We start from the raw sequence: 13,210 nt of genomic DNA on the forward strand, positions 1-13,210 counted from the left end.
ATATATCGTTGTTGCAGAAGGAAAACTTAAGTGAGAATGTTACTGCCAAGACCTCTTAAAGTGACATTGGTCATAGCAAATGTGGGAGCTTCCTGTCTTAGAACTTTTGGGACGTGCTGGGCTGACACTATCAGCTGCTGCTTTGTAAAAATAAGCCCCAGAATTAGATAGCTACTCCTTATGACGCCCACTCAAGTGCTATCTTTTATTTTTAACCTTTATCACAGTCCCCAAGATAGTGTATGCAGGGTCTCGCCCACAGCTGCTGAGTCAAACCCCAGCCTGCTCCACCCTTCCTGCTCCCAGCTGCATTCAGCTAAAAAGGGGCTGCGAGCTCCCTATGCAAAGGAACGCAAGGTCTGAGGCCACAGATGGTTGCAGGGACTCTAATACCCACACGGCACTGAGAAAGAACAGCTGCACCTGATTTGAACCTTCTTTATTTACGCGGCCAGGCACTTAACACACACAAATAACATCTTGTTCCATCTTATATGCACAGAATTCACAACTGCTTTCTTAGCTCACTCCTGTTGCTCAACAATCTTTTCTTATGCTCGCGTGTTTAATGTAAATAAGTTTCGCAGAGTCTTCCACTTCCTCCGTATCAAGTGATATTACGAACCTGTTGGCATAGTTAGCTGAGACAACAAACATTTAATAATCGTGTGGCTCAGGAGTGGGAATGCCAGAGAAATGCTCATAGCAAAATGAAGGAAAAGTATTATAGGGAACGGGGATGTAATGGGGATTTCTTTATATTTTGTTGCTTATAACTTGATACTCACATTCACTAATAGATTCTTTGAAAAAAGTGTGTGCACAGCAAATAGGGCTTCGTAGAAATGGACACATGAGGATGAAGGGCCTATAGAGTTGTTCACTGCAGGAATTAATGTCATACTCTGTGTGTACAAATAATTGTATTAGGTGACAGGCAATCCCAACGTTTATATAATTTGTGCCATATATATCAGATGTAACTCAGAGGCCCTGTACTTAACTCCTAGAAAAATCTCAAGACACTCTTCCCCCAGTGCCCACAGATCCCACAAACCCCTCGCATTCTAATTAAAGCTCTGCTGGGGTTAAGGCTAATTGGTAGTCAAATCCAGGCCTGAGAGAAAGCCTTTCTGTAAAACAAATAATCCATCTGTCATGCAAATAAGCAGCCTCCTAAGTGGTAAATTTGAATTTTGAATGTTCACCTGTTATCTTAACATTTCTTAGAATGTGGTTCAGCCAGTAATTGCTAGATCATTATTTTTCAGTTTTCCTCGTTGCCGTCCTTCAAAGAGCTAAAGAGCACACTATTTGTGTTGTTAAATTAATATTTCGTTGTTGTGGACTTAAAGTAAATGAATCACTGTAGTTAAGTCTTTGGTTTTCTTTGGAGAATGCTTTTACAGTCTGAATGTTTTCTAATACAACAATTTCTCTGAAGGAATATGTCGGTTTCCTTAAATAATAAGCTTCAGGTTAGGCTTGAAATTCAAGTTCCTTCTGGCGAAGGTCCTTAAAGTTCTTTACACTCCGTTGTTGAGGAAGTTGCCGGGCACTAGAGGGCGCTCTCAGCACACTAGGATGGGATTTGTTAGTTGCCCAGAATTAAGAGACAGGTGCTGATTGCTGGGCTTTGGGCCCCGTTGGGGGCCCCAAATCAGCCTGCGGAGAGAAGCCACTTCTGTGAGCCTGCATTGGCCCTCAGCTGCAAAGTGCCAATTCATCTGCCTTCAGTGAACCAACTGAGCCAACCAACTGCTGAGCTTTCTCCCCTAAGGGAAAGGGTGGCTGCTAAAAAGATTCTTTTTGCCATTACTACTACTTCTGAATAAAGTATTTCATGGTCAACAGTTGTTCTCACATGTACTACCTTGCCTGCTGTCCTTCGCTGATAAAATTCCAAGGGCTGGAATGGAATACAATGCATGTTCAGGAATGCAACTTGATGGTGATGTGTGATGAAGTTTAGAGTTGGATTTCAATCTTGCCCAAATGGTTACTCCTTGGTGACAGGTCATGTGCTTACTTCCTCAGCAGACGAGTTCTCCTCCAGCCTCACTTGTGGCCAATGATGTATCATGAATACAGGGCTGGTGTTGAAGCTCATTATGGAGCCCCCTTGTCCAGAATATATATTTGATGACAGCAGCAAAGAGAAATCTGCAGAGTGTAGCAGTACCCTGGGAGGACCTACAAGAACTGGGTGAAGGAAGCCATAAGGATTGACAACAAATACCTAACGACTAAGGCCTAAGAGAGTGAAGGAAGAACAGGTCCTCCACAATTAGCACTTGGCACATAACAATGTGAAGCAGGATTAAAGATTTAAACGTAAGACCTAACATCATAAAAACCCTAGAAGAAAACCTAGGCAATACCATTCAGGACATAGGCATAGGCAAGGACTTCATGACTAAAACACCAAAAGTAACGGCAACAAAAGCCAAAATAGACAAATGGGATCTAATTAATCTTAAGAGCTTCTGCACAGCAAAACAAACTATCATTAGAGTGAACCGGCAACCAACAGAATGGGAAAACATTTTTGCAATCTACCCATCTGACAAAGGGTTAATAACCAGAATCTATGAAGAATTTAACAGATTTACAAGAAAAAACAACCCCATTAAAAAGTGGGTGAAGGATATGAACAGATACTATTCAAAAGAAGACATTTATGCAGCCAACAAATATATGGAAAAAAGCTCATCACCACTGGTCATTAGAGAAATGCAAATCAAAACCACATTGAGATACCATCTCACGCCAGTTAGAATGGCAATCATTAAAAAAATCAGGAGACAACAGATGCTGGAGAGGATGTGGAGAAACAGGAATGCTTTACACAGTTGGTGGGAGTATAAATTAGTTCAACCATTGTGGAAGACAGTGTGGCGATTCCTCAAGGATCTGGAAATAGAAATACCATTTGACCCAGCAATCCCATTACTGAATATATACCCAAAGGATAATAAAACATTCAGTTATAAAGACACATGCACACATATGTTTATTGTAGCACTGTTCACAATAGCAAAGACTTGGAACCAACCCAAATGCCCATCAAAGATAGACTGGATAAAGAAAATGTGGCACATATACACCGTGGAATACTATGCAGCCATAAAAAAGGATGAGTTCATGTCCTTTGCAGGGACATGGATGAAGCTGGAAACCATCATTCTCAGCAAACTGACACAAGAATTCAACATATGAATTTGAAGAGGGGAGGCACACAATTCATTTCATAGCACTCTGGTTTGGATGGCAATTGTCTAAAAAGATCTAGTTGTTTTGGACTCAGCTGGTTGGCTATGAGCTGGTCTGTGGGTTTGGACTGGATTCCTCAGTGGAGAATAACCCCTCACCCTTTATCACGTGTTTATAGCATAACACTAGGAAGTGATGTGTCTTGCTTCACATTTTTTTTTTTTTTTTTTTTAATGTGGGAAGGACTTTTATTTTTTTTAATTTATTTTTATTATACTCTAAGTTCTGGGGTACATGTGCAGAATGTGCAGGTTTGTTACATAGGTATACAGGTGCCATGGTGGTTTGCTGCATCCATCCCCCTGTCATCTACATTAGGTATTTCTCCTAATGTTAGCCCTCCCCAAGCCCCCGCTCCTTGCTATCACTCCCCTAATGCCCTTACCCCCCCCGCCCCAACAGGCCCCAGTGTGTGATGTTCCCCTCCCTGTGTCCATGTGTTCTCATTATTCAACACTCACTTATGAGTGAGAACATGCAGTGTTTGATTTTCTGTTCTTGTGTCAGTTTGCTGAGAAGAATGAGAATAAATAAATAAGTAAGCAAATATCTCTTAAGAAATTGACTCTTGGCCAGGTGAGGTGGTTCAAGCCTGTAATCCCAGCACTTTGGGAGGTCGAGGTGGATGGAACACTTGAGTCCAGGAGTTCCAGACCAACCTGGGCAACATGCCAAAACCCCATCTCTACAAAAAATACAAAAAAATTAATAGCTGGATATGGTGGCACGCACCTGTAGTCCCAGCTACGAGGGAGGCTGAGGTGGAAGGATCACCTGAGCCTGGGAAGCTCAAGGCTGCAGTGAGCTATGATCATGCCTCTGCACCTCAGCCTGGGCAACAAAGTGAGACTTCATCTCAAAAAATAAAATAAAATAAACTGACTCAGATTCAACTTTTGATTCACGACAAAGTTTTCCAAGTTGTTACAGGTTGAATTTTGTCCCCCTAAAAATCATATATTGAAGTCCTACCCCCCAGTACCTCTGAATATGGCCTATTTGGAAATAGGGTTGTTGCAGACATAGTCAGTTAAGATGAGATCATATCTGAGTAAAATAGCCCCTACTTCAGTATGATTGGTGTCATTGTAAGAAGGGGAAAGTTGGACACAGGCATACGTAGAAGGAGAATGCCATGTGAATACTGGAGTTATGCTGCCACAAGTTACAGAACGCCAAAGATTGCCAGCACCTACCCAAAGCTGAGGGAGAGACTCTCCCTCACAGCCCTCAGAAGGAGCCAACTCGGCTGACACTTTGCTGGTAAGCAGTAAAGCCAAGTCTTTTGGACAATGGCATCAAATACCCCTATGGTGATGGACCCAGAAAGTGATGGGAGACAGGCTTTTCCTACTAGAGATTTTCAGCAACAGATATGACCCAGAGAGCTGAAAAAGAACAAAAGAGCAAATAAGAACGTTCTAAAACTTACTAAATAACTGAGTCATTTATTAGTGTGTGCTGTGGACTGAACTGTGTTCTCCCAAAGTTCATACGTTGCACTCCTCACCTCCAGCGTGGCTGTATTTGGTGTAAGGATGTAACTGATGCTAAACGGCATCACGAAGGTGGACCCCAATGCAATAGGATTAGTGTCCTTGGAAGAGGAGAGAGCAGCGGGCTTACTGTCTCTCCCCGCCTAGTGAGCACACATCTGCGAGGCTGGAAGGAACCCTCACTAGGAACTGAACTGAACCTTGATCTTGAATCCCTCAGCCTCCAAACCTGTGAAAAAATAAATTTCTATTTCTGTTGTTTAGAACACCTTGTCTATGGTATTTTGTTACGGCAGCCCAAGCGGGCTAATACAGTATGCAAACAATTTTAAAATTTCTTATTAACAGCTATATTCAGTAAAAGTTAATCTATATCTGAGGAAAGTTTTTTAAAGGTTAATAATTGCTTATGAAAGGAAAACTGCAGTCAATTATTTGTTGCATCCTACCTTTAATACATGAGACATAAAACTTTACCTATGAAGTTATTTAGTGTCCTTTTCCTCATTTTCAAAGTAGTTTATTGTTTAGAAACAGAAAAGAAAGCCTAGTACACATCCCTAGCTATTTCTCAGGAAACAGTCTCAGAAGCAGAATTACTAAGTTGAAGACTACGCATATTTTAAAGCTACTTGATAAATACTTCCAAAGTAGCCACGAAAAAAGGTTGAACCAATTTACACTCCACAAAGTGGAGCAGAGGAGAACATCTATTTCCACGTACACACGCCACCTCTGAATTTCATGTTAAATTTGATGCCTTAGTTTGTTATCCTCCAGAGGCCGACTCTGAGACGAGGATTCATGTGCAGGAAGTCTATCTGAGTAATACAGAAATAAGGACGGATGTGGGTAAGTGGTAACCAGAAGCAAAGGCAGCCGATAAAGGGTGCACTACCAAGCCCCCATCACAGTGGCCAACTGGAACTTAATCTCGCAGAGAAATTCTGGGAAATGGTGCAGAATGCCCCAACATTATCCCACCCAAAGGGCTAAGGTCTTACATGACAACTCCAAGTCAGTAAGTGAGGGCTACTTAAGGAAAAGGGCAGGAGGCCTTCAGCAGTTTTGTTTTGTTTTCTGTTTTGTTTTTTAAGGCCCTCAGGCATGGAGTTGCAAACATTGCCCTTAGAAGTCTCCTGGGGAACGCTGAAATGTCCAGGGATGTGCCCCAGCGCTGATGGCATCTGCTACACTTTGTCAACTTGACAGGGATAAAATGATAGGTTTTTGTGTAATGAAGAATTAACTTAGGCCTTTTGGCTACTGGAAGGGGAGCTCTAGCCCCCTGGAATGCCCAGCATGTTATGAGTGTCTCTGCTGGCCTGAGGGCTTCTGCCACCAGAGAGTCCAGAGATGTGATTTACAGTGGGAGCTTTGACCCTCTGGACATCAAAGGCTCAGGTGAGCATCCTGGTTGGCAGTACTCTGTGTGTATTGTCACGCATCGTGGCCAGGAGATAACACAATCCGTGACTGTAGAGAGAGGAAGATGGGAAGCCCTGTGCCTGGACTCTTCCAGACTCTGCCCTGTGTCACTTCCCTCTCCTGATTTTATTATCTGTGTCCTCTCACTATAATAAAATTGTAAGCATAATAAAATTGCTTTCCTGAGTTCTATATGTCTTTCTAGTGAATTATCCAACCTGAGGATGGCCACAAACAAGGTCTCTTGGCTTTTTCTTTTTTAAGTGTTTTAACTTTGTTAATTTTTTTGTAGTAAATCGCTTATTATTAATGATTTGCTTATTAATTTAGTTTGTGGTAGTTTTAAGTTATTGTATAATCAGTTCTATCAGTCTTTTTCTTTATAAGCTTTTGTTTACTTACAAAGTTCTTTCTTTCTCACTACAAATTATATAGGCATTCATCTTTATTTTCAAGTTTTTTACAGTGTCATTCTCCCACATTTAACTAGTTCCATTTGGAATTTGTTTCCTTGCACTTTTAGGTGAAATCTATGTCACTTTCCCCCAAACTGTTTCTCATTGGCCCAATACCATCTTTCGCCTCACTGTAGTTTTCTTCATTTTTGTCACATGCCAAATCCGCACGTACACCAGGGTTCACGTGTGGCCACTCTATTCTGTCCCATCTCTATACATTTCATCACTCCTGTCTCTAGTTTCTGTGGGTTTATAATACACATTAATCTCTCATTGCATACATTTCTCCTATTTTTTGTTCCTATTCAAACTATTCTTTGTTTCCTTATTTATTCTTCCACCTACAATTTTCTGTACCCCAAGAAAATGTTGTACTTAGAACATAAAAGAAAAATTACAATCACATCATCAATTCCCATCACATCTGCCCCTCCCCAATAAAATCCTACTAGAGTTTTTTAATTGGAATTTCACTAAACTTAAATATTAATTTTGGGAAAATTTGTATATTTACAAAACTGAATCTTTCCATGCAGGAACATGGTATGTCATGGCAGCCTGTGGCCTCAATCCTACTGTCCCTCAGAGAAGTCAGGAGGGAAGGGACAATGAAAGGAAAGAAGAGAGGAAAGTTGTATGTGACAAGAAGCTAAGTCACACCAAGTATTGCTATAGGTGCCAGTCAGTGACACCAGGGACACAGGCTAAGTCAACTGGAAAGGCCACTGAATCATTCTGCAGGTTTGCTTAAATATTCTTGGTTTTCTTATTTATTCTTCCATCATAAAATTTTCTGTACCCCAAGAAAATGTCTTACTCAGAAGATAAAAGAAAAAATCACGTCATCAATTCCCACCACACATAAGATCCCTCCCCTGCTGCCACCACCAAAGATTAAATTTGTAAACAATTCATCAAACCTACCCTCCTCCTGGGTGAGAAACACAGTTCTGTCCATGCTTAATCCCACCTTGCTTAAAGATGATGCTATTCTTCCATACCAGAGAAAGCTACATTATCTGACAGCAGAAGCTTCAAACCAGAATATAATTCTCGTTCTGGTGGACAACTCGTCCCCTTTCTTGTTCATATAAGAACCAAACGCTTTGGTCAAAGCAGTTAAATAAACAGCAAATCAGCGATGCCTCTTGTTGAATCATCTTTTCTCATTTTATTTGCTTGAATTGTATGCTCCTTATACCAACTCCTATGCAGACTAAAAATAGGTTTATTTTTTAATAAGATGCAATCTCTAGACATTGTGAAATGACACATTCTCAATCTTTTTTTTTTTTTTTTTTAATAGAAACAGGGTTTCACCATGTTGGCCAGGATGGTCTCGATCTCTTGACCTCGTGATCCGCCCACCTCGGCCTCCCAAAGTGCTGGGATTACAGGCGTGAGCCACCGCGCCCGGCCATCTTTCTTAAAAATAATTAATGCAATCTGTAAGGTTTAAAATCCATCAAAGCACAGTACAGGCTATGCATATTAACACAATCTAATATTAATTACTAAATTTCTAAATCTTTAGTTCCAAGTCATTTTGTCACAAGGTGAAGACATTCAAAATCCCAGTAGAAAATATTCTGATTGTCAAAAATAAACAATAAAGATGGAAACAAAAATAAAAGCTTAAAATAAGATTGTTGCTAAACCTCTGAGTGCAGTCAGAGCAGGGGTAACCTCTTCTCAGGGCCTATGCCCAAGGAAACAAAACAGCTGAACTCCAACCACCACACTCACCCCAAAGCCCGCGGGCTCCTCAGCTTCCATTCCACAGGCCACTTTTTTCTCCTCTCCACCCTCTCCAAACTTTTCCTCCCTACTTGCTGCTTTTACTTCTCACCCTTTTCCTCTTTTTCATCCTTTTTCCTCTCCCCTCTCTTTGCTTTTCCTATTCCCTACCTCAATCTCATTTCCTCCCCTTCCTTATAGCTTCCCTCCCTTACCCTTAAAATTAAGTCCGGGCCACAGTGGCTCATGCCTGTAATCCCAGCACTTTGAGAGGCCGAGGTGGACGGACTGCCTGAGCTCAGGAGTTTGAGAGCAGCCTGGTCAACATGGTGAAATCCCATCTCTACTAAAAATACAAGAAAATTAGCCGGGCATGGTGGTGTGTACCTGTAGTCCCAGCTACTAGGGAGGCTGAGGCATGAGAATCGCTTGAACCTGGGAGGCGGAGGTTGCAGTGAGCCAAGATTGTGCACTCCAGCATAGGTGATAGAGAGAGACTCTGTCTCAAAAACAAATTATGTCCAAGGATCAGTTGTTATTCCTTGTTTTCAGAACTCTTAGTTTTCATTTTTAAAGTGGGCGCTTTAAATAATTTCTGGTTTTCAGTCTAAGAGGAAATGTATTTATTTGTGTGTGGGTGAGCAAGAATGTGTGTTTGAGCACACTTGTGTTCCTGATGTTCCCCCTGGTGTAGACAGAGTAGTCACATTTGACTTCCACCGAAGAATGTCTGCTTAACTCTCCAGGGTGAAGGGCAAGGCGAAAACTAACACCCTATTCTCGTGGCAGGACTGGTGAGTTCTTACGACGTTTGCTGATATAGTGACCTATATCAGACCACTCCAAAAAGGTAGATCAAAATGCTGAAGTTCCCAATTGCTCCAAAGCAGGTCTGGAGAGTGAATTTTATGTAACAGCCTGGTAAACTGAGGAATAAGAAGCCAATGTTGTGCTGGTAATGTTTAACAACTGGGTCTGGGTTGGGAGGAGAGTAAAGGAAAACCTCTGAGTCGTAGTATTTTCTGCCTTCTACGGTGTAAATGCTCTTACCCTGACCAACGTCCTATTCTTGAAGAAAGATACATGTAGATATAGATATAGGTCAATGTAGATATAAATACACACACACACACATATATACACATGTATACACACACAGCCCTCAGGCTCTTGACCCTAGGACCTCTCTCCCCAGTAAAATCACCCCTAATTCTTTGTTGGCATCTCCATGGGTTACTTCCAATAACTTGCTCATTATTTTCCCTTCATGTCCCCCCGACTTTGGTCCTCTCTTCACCTTTGCCCCGCCAATATCATGGTTCCTGGTAGAATGCTAGTTCCCAACACAAGGCATTGTTTTCTAGAACTCCCTGACGCTATAAAACTGATGCAGTACAACATTGAGTTCACTTCGGTGATCACTGTGCTGCAGTCCTGCTTTGCTCTGATTGGAATGTAGAGAAAGCCCCTTTCCAGCTCTTCTCTTTGTCCTCTACTGCCTACAGTCTCTGTTGCCATAGAGGCCTAAGATTTAATCTACACAACAGGGTAAGCTCTTTGGGAAATCAGAAGAAAAGGTGCAGGAAAACACAAAACACAGCACTACCAAATTCTTCCCATTCCCTAATTTTGTTCACCAGGAGTTTCCACCTCAAGCCTTGTCCAAATAACAAAATCAAAACCATTTGTTTAAACCAACCTTTGCATATCGACACCCACTCCACCCAACCACTTTCTCCAACATAGGAAGGCTGTGATCCCAGATCAGGCTCAACCACTCCCTACCCTAACTGACCAAGCAGTCTGCAAACACACACACACACTCACACACACGTGTGTGCACACATACTCTGAACTAAAACCAGTATTTACTTCTAGACAGTAGGATTATGGGGGGGGTTCTTATTGATTATTTACATTTTCTGCTTTCTTCCTACAAAAAGTTTGGATAATTTATTAAATGTCCTAACTTACATTTTAAATTTTCACTCAAGATCACACACATACATTGTTTCTCTCTGGATAGTCAGGCTTTGGGAAATTCTGTTTTGGTTTTTTTTTTTTTCACTTTTTGAAAATTTTCAAATTTTCTGTAATGATTATAATCCCCTTAAGGGGAAATATATACCTTCCTTTTTCAAAGAAATAAAACTGTGGCTCTCTCAGGGAAAGGAAAATTAAGAAGAGGAGATAGGAGCTCTATGTGGGACTGGTTCTTAGAGGTAATAATTGAACTTCTGGTAAAGGGTAAGATCCTGTCAGAGAGAATAAGTATGGGTAGGCTGGCTGGTAAAAGAGAATGGGTAGGAGAAGAATAAGTCAGAGGCTGAATAAATGAACTGGGAAGGAAGAGGAAGATTGCTAATGAAGAGCATATGAAAGACAGATGACAGGACTGGTTGCACACCTGCATTCTAGAGGTAAACTAGGTTTGCTATGGTCAGCTTCAAAGTGAGGTTCTTGAATTATATTCCTCCTAAACAGGCTTTACCTGCTCAGCCAGCAAGTGAAAGCCACAAGTAAAAACACCTGAGGTGACAGATGTGGTCTTTAAAAGGACAGTCATGGATTTTACTTCAAACAATAAAAGGACATGATAGGTGTCAGTCATTGTATTTTGAGAGAGGTAGTATAAATAGAAAAGAAAAAGAATACAAAAGAAAGTACAGTCAAGAGTGAATTTCAGATTGGCCTGGGATCCCAGGAGCGGCACGTACAGGGAGGCCAGGCAGCCGGGGGTGACCGCTGGAGACGCTGACTTGCGGAAGACTGGTCCAAAGATGAGGGCCTCGCGACCACGGGCCAAGACCAAGGAGACACGACAGAGGAAATCCTCCTCTCAGCCGAGGCCCAGTAGCCCGAAGAAGATTCCCAAGAGGAGCACGTACAGGGAGGCCAGGCAGCCTGGAGTGACCGTTGGAGACGTTGACTTGCGGAAGACTGGTCCAAAGACGAGGGCCTCGCGACCATGGGCCAAGACTAAGGAGACACGACAGAGGAAATCCTCCTGTCAGCCGAGGCCCAGTAGCCCGAAGAAGACTCCCAAGAGCGGCACGTACACGGAGGCCAGGCAGTCTGGAGTGACCGTTGGAGACGTTGACTTGCGGAAGACTGGTCCAAAGACGAGGGCCTCGCGACCACGGGCCAAGACCAAGGAGACACGAGAGAGGAAATCCTCCTCTCAGCCGAGGCCCAGTAGCCCAAAGAAGACTCCCAAGAGCAGCACGTACAGGGAGGCCAGGCAGTCTGGAGTGACCGTTGGAGACGTTGACTTGCGGAAGACTGGTCCAAAGACGAGGGCCTCGCGACCACGGGCCAAGACCAAGGAGACACGAGAGAGGAAATCCTCCTCTCAGCCGAGGCCCAGTAGCCTGAAGAAGACTCCCAAGAGCGGCACGTACAGGGAGGCCAGGCAGTCTGGAGTGACCGTTGGAGATGTTCACTTGCGGAAGACTGGTCCAAAGACTAGGGCCTCGCAACCACGGGCCAAGACCAAGGAGACACGACAGAGGAAATCCTCCTCTCAGCCGAGGCCCAGTAGCCTGAAGAAGACTCCCAAGAGCGGTACGTACAGGGAGGCCAGGCAGTCTGGAGTGACCGTTGGAGACGTTGACTTGCGGAAGACTGGTCCAAAGACGAGGGCCTTGCGACCATGGGCCAAGACCAAGGAGACACAAGAGAGGAAATCCTCCTCTCAGCCGAGGCCCAGTAGCCCGAAGAAGACTCCCAAGAGCGGCACGTACAGGGAGGCCAGGCAGTCTGGAGTGACCGTTGGAGACGTTCACTTGCGGAAGACTGGTCCAAAGACTAGGGCCTCGCGACCATGGGCCAAGACCAAGGAGACACGACAGAGGAAATCCTCCTCTCAGCCAAGGCCCAGTAGCCTGAAGAAGACTCCCAAGAGCGGCACGTACAGGGAGGCCAGGCAGTCTGGAGTGACCGTTGGAGACGTTGACTTGCGGAAGACTGGTCCAAAGACGAGGGCCTCGCGACCATGGGCCAAGACCAAGGAGACACAACAGAGGAAATCCTCCTCTCAGCCGAGTCCCAGTAGCCCGAAGAAGACTCCCAAGAGCGGCACGTAGAGGGAGGCCAGGCAGTCTGGAGTGACCATTGGAGACGTTCACTTGCGGAAGACTGGTCCAAGGACGAGGGCCTCGCGACCACGGGCCAAGACTAAGGAGACATGACAGAGGAAATCCTCCTCTCAGCCGAGTCCCAGTAGCCCGAAGAAGACTCCCAAGAGTGGCACGTACAGGGAGGCCAGGCAGTCTGGAGTGACCGTTGGAGACGTTGACTTGCGGAAGACTGGTCCAAAGACGAGGGCCTCGCGACCACGGGCCAAGACCAAGGAGACACGACAGAGGAAATCCTCCTCTCAGCCGAGGCCCAGTAGCCCGAAGAAGACTCCCAAGAGCGGCACGTACAGGGAGGCCAGGCTGTCTGGAGTGACCGTTGGAGATGTTGACTTGCGGAAGACTGGTCCAAAGACGAGGGCCTCGCGACCATGGGCCAAGACCAAGGAGACATGACAGAGGAAATCCTCCTCTCAGCCGAGTCCCAGTAGCCCGAAGAAGACTCCCAAGAGCGGCACGTAGAGGGAGGCCAGGCAGTCTGGAGTGACCGTTGGAGACGTTGACTTGCGGAAGACTGGTCCAAAGACGAGGGCCTCGCGACCACGGGCCAAGACTAAGGAGACACGACAGAGGAAATCCTCCTCTCAGCTGAGGCCCAGTAGCCCGAAGAAGACTCCCAAGAGCGGCACGTACAGGGAGGCCAGGCAGTCTGGAGTGACCGTTGGAGACGTTGACTTGCGGA

At 44.3% G+C, this 13,210-nt stretch overlaps 1 protein-coding gene across 4 annotated transcripts in view; it reads right to left on the reverse strand.

Moving 5' to 3' along the window:
• TNFSF4 (TNF superfamily member 4) overlaps positions 1–13,210 on the reverse strand; it is a 233,432-nt gene that overhangs the window by 205,474 nt on the left and 14,748 nt on the right. The window contains exon 2 of one of the 4 annotated variants that reach the window (XR_010340398.1): positions 425–2,913. The exons of the other annotated variants lie outside the window; for them this stretch is intronic. The gene's annotated coding sequence lies outside the window, so the exon portion shown is untranslated. Of the gene's footprint in view, positions 1–424; positions 2,914–13,210 lie in introns of those variants that run through there. 4 annotated transcript variants of the gene reach the window in all.

This window comes from Aotus nancymaae, unplaced genomic scaffold (assembly GCF_030222135.1).
Source record: "Aotus nancymaae isolate 86718 unplaced genomic scaffold, 86718_ANA_hifiasm-v0.15.2.pri h1tg000108l, whole genome shotgun sequence".
Classification (NCBI taxonomy): domain Eukaryota; kingdom Metazoa; phylum Chordata; class Mammalia; order Primates; family Aotidae; genus Aotus; species Aotus nancymaae.